The sequence below is a fragment of the Dipodomys spectabilis genome, unplaced genomic scaffold (assembly GCF_019054845.1).
Source record: "Dipodomys spectabilis isolate Male_0828 unplaced genomic scaffold, ASM1905484v1 ptg000002l, whole genome shotgun sequence".
In the NCBI taxonomy this organism is placed as follows: domain Eukaryota; kingdom Metazoa; phylum Chordata; class Mammalia; order Rodentia; family Heteromyidae; genus Dipodomys; species Dipodomys spectabilis.
Genome location: NW_024870679.1, coordinates 43,720,794 through 43,724,785, shown reverse-complemented (window position 1 = coordinate 43,724,785; position 3,992 = coordinate 43,720,794).

The following is a 3,992-nucleotide window of genomic DNA, read 5'->3' as shown; positions in this document are numbered from 1 at the left end:
CCTTCCTTGATTCAGATAAACGTATATTCAATACCCAGGGTACCAGAATCAAATAGTGACAACAGGAGACAAACCACAGGGGAAAGACAGAAGAAAAAAGAAATCATGTACTACATTAAAAACAAAGAAAAACCTCTTGTGTCCATGTCTTGGAGTTCATTTCACTTAGCCTCATCTTATATGGTCATATATACATAGCTATTGAGCCATTCTGCGTATCTGCTAAGATTATCCTAGATGTATATTAATTATTACAAATAAGGGAAAGCATGTTTGGGTTTGGGTTTCTTTGGGTCTGGGCTACTTCACTAAAGCATCGGCTTACGAGCTCCACAGGTGCTTCCATTGCCCTCTTCCTTGTGGGCCACTGAAGCACTGGCATCCTGCTTTGTGGTTTTCCTATCTGTAAAACAGCTGGAAGAGAGCCCTGTCCAGAGTAGTGGTCATGAGAATCTCTTGAGTAATATATGTGAGCATGTAGATCAGGGTCTGGCATGAGAAGTGCTCAGTAAGTATATAAGCATTGCTAAACTTGTTCTTACATTCAAGCCTCTCCCAGAGTAGGAAGTTCTCTGCATTTGAATGTAACTGTCCCTAAGATAGTCATAGGAAACCCCACAAACCCACTCTTTCATAGAGCACCAACATCTGTGCCTAATAGCACACCTGCAAAGACATGGGGGCAGGAAAGAGCATTCCAGGAGTCCAATGGCCTGAGATATAAAGTTAGAGAAATGAGAGGGAAGCCAGTATAGTCAGAGCAAAGTGAGTGATAAAGAGTAAGTCCAGATATTTGCAAGGTTGTAGAATAAAGGACCCCAGTGAAAACAGACTAGTTGGGAGGCTTCTGTAATAGACCAAAGAGCTAGGCTGGCAGCCATGGAGATGGAAACAAGATTGGCTCTGAGTCAAGAGAATTTGCTGGGAGACAGTGCAGGCGAAGAATCAAGTGTGACTCCCACGTGCCTGGCCTGAGCATCTGGAAAGATGGTGCTACCATTTATGATGAAGTTATGTAGAGGAAGTCACAATTTGCATACTCTCAAGTGCGCTGATACGTGCATGGGTTTGAGATGCCAGTTACCAACAATAAGGCAGAGAAAACAGGCAGACAGTTGTCCATGAGTTTAGGAACATATGAAGATAGAAATTCAGAGATCATAACATTCAAGATTATAAGCAAAGCCAGGGGACTAAATGAGCTCATCTAGAGAAAAGAAGGTCCTAGGGAAGGTCCTAAACACTAGAAGTAGAACTAGAAGCATGGCTCAAGTGGTAGGGTGCCAGCTGTGAGCAAGAAAGCTAAGCAAGAGCTTAAACCCTAGTACTGCCATCATAGGTAGATAGGTAGGCAAGCAGATAGACTGATTAAAAGGTCAAGTAGAAAATCAGTCAGGTCAGAGGAAACCAGAGTCAGAAAACAGCAGGTAGTCAACTGCATCAAATACTGTGAATATATCCTGAAGAACCTTTAGATTTGGCATTGTGGTTAGTGATGACCATACTAAGTACATTCAAACAGTTTGACTGGGAATGATTTTGAAGAGAACTGAGGAGCCAGAGATGATGTAGTGATCTTTCAAAAAAGCTTTAAATGCAAAGGAAATAAGAGGTGGGGAAAGGATGTATGTTTTAGAAGATAAAATTAGTGCTGGTGGCTCATGCCTGTAATCCTAGCTACTCAGGAAGCTGAGATCTGAGGATCCCGGTTCAAAGCCAGCCTGGGCAGGAAAGTCTATGAGACTTCAATAAACCACTTAGAAAACTAGAAGTGGCGCTGTGGCTCAAGTAGAGTGCTAGCCTTGAGCTGAAGAGCTAAGGGAAAAGTGCCCAGGCCTGGAATTCAAGCCCCACAACCACCAAAAAAAAAAGAAAAATCCTAGCTAGACACAGCTCAACAAATCTGAAAGGCTTATCTCCTATTAACCAGCAAAAAAGCCAGAACTAGAGACATGGCTCAAATGTTAACAGTGCTAGCCATGAACCAAAAAAGTAGAGCCCTAGTACTGGCACCAAACAGAAAAAGGAATCCTAAGCCGGGAGCTGGTGGCTCACGCCTGTAATCCTAGCTACTCAGGAGGCTGAGATCTGAGGATCGTGGTTCAAAGCCAGCCTGGGCAGGAGAGACCGTGAGCCTCCTATCTCCAATAAACCACCATAAAAAAAAAAACCGGAAGTGGCGCTGTAGCTCAAGTGGTAGAGCGCTCGCTTTGAGCTGAAGAGCTAAGGGACAGCACCCAGGCCCAGAGTTCAAGCCCCACGACCGACAAAAAAAAGAAAAAGGAATCCTAGAGTATTTGAGACTTGGTGAGTGATTTAGTAGATAGGGAGAGATTAGGTAATGCAGGAAAAATCTATCAAGAGTAAAATCCTTAAGACAGGAAAGCTGAATTAACATTTGCCTGATGAATGCATGTATACAGTCACCACATTCACACTGAAGAGAACCATTGCCTACAACCATGTTGACACAGTATATAGACCTAACTGCCACACTGACATGTTCACTAATGGGCCCAGCAAGTTAACCATACACATATGCTATTTGCTTTACAGATACATAAATGGCCACACTGACAAACATAGACTCCCAACATCTGTACTCCTCTTAGAGGTACATGCCAATAATCTTTTCTAATGTGTTCCAACTTAGAGACCACTCCTAATCTCAGGCCTTCCTTGCCTCTCCCTGGTGACCTTGTCCTAGGAGGCAATCTAGGCCTGGGCTGAACAATAGGGATGGTTTATATGAAAAGGTTTTATTAGTCTAAGAATATGACTTAGTGGTAGAGTGCTTGCCTAGTATGCATGAAGCCCTGGGTTCCATTACTCAGTACCACATAGAAAAAGCCAGAGGTGGCTCTGTGGCTCAAGTGGTAGAATACTAGCCTTGACAAAAGAAGCTTAGGAACAGTGCCCCAGGCCCTGAGTTCAAGCCCTAGGACTGGCAAAAAGAAAAAAGGTTTTATTAAGAGGATGAGAAAGCAGCCTGAGATAGGGAGGCTACATCAACTGTAAAATAAAAAGAAAGGGCAGGCCGCGCCCATGGCTCACGCCTGTAATCCTAGCTACTTAGGAGGCTGAGATCTGAGGATTGCAGTTCACAGCCAGCCCAGGCAGGAAAGTCCATGAGACTTAGCTCCAATAAACCACTAGAAAACTGGAAGTGGCGCTGTGGCTCAAGCAATAGCGTGTTCGCCTTGAGCTGAAGAGCGCAGGGACAGCACCCAAGCCCAGAGTTCAAGCCCCACAACCAACCAAAAAAAAAAAAAGAAACAGCAAATAGAAACTGGTGATGACCTTGGGGGTCCTGATACACTTTTCCTCCCAACCAGCCTACTAATAACCCTTTGCAAAAACACCCTCTCCAGGGGCTGGGAAGTTGGCTCAGTGGTAGAGTGCTTGCCTTGCATGCCTGAGGCCCTGGGTTCGATTCCTCAGCACCACATAAGAAAAAAAGTTGGAAGTGGCGCTGTGGCTCAAGTGGTAGAGCGCTAGCCTTGAGCTGAAGAGCTGAGGGACAGCGCTCAGGCCCAGAGTTCAGGCCCCACGACCAAACCCAAAAAAAAGAAACACCCTCTCCATTCTGGCCCAAGTAGACATCTCAGTGCATAAGCAGAAAAAAAGTGAACCCCCAAATTATTAGGATAAATAAGTTGAACTTGACATTGTTTTAACTTTCAAGTTTAATTAAAATGTATATAAATAGGACAGACAGCAACAGGACTGTGACAGGCAGCCTGGATTCAGTTCTGTAATTTGTGCTTCTCTCCTTTGTTCCTCAGGGACCCCTCTTGCCAACTTTCCTCCAAGAATGGGAAGGGTCTAAAGAGCCCACTGGGACCTGTCAGCACCCCTTTTCTGGTGGTAGGAGATTTAAGGATGAGCATTATTAACTCCAGTAGCACCTATGATGTATTCACAGTGGGCTCTCTTGCTGCCCTATGAGCCCTCATTTTTCCAAACCAATGTCCTGTCCAAGCCCTTCTCAG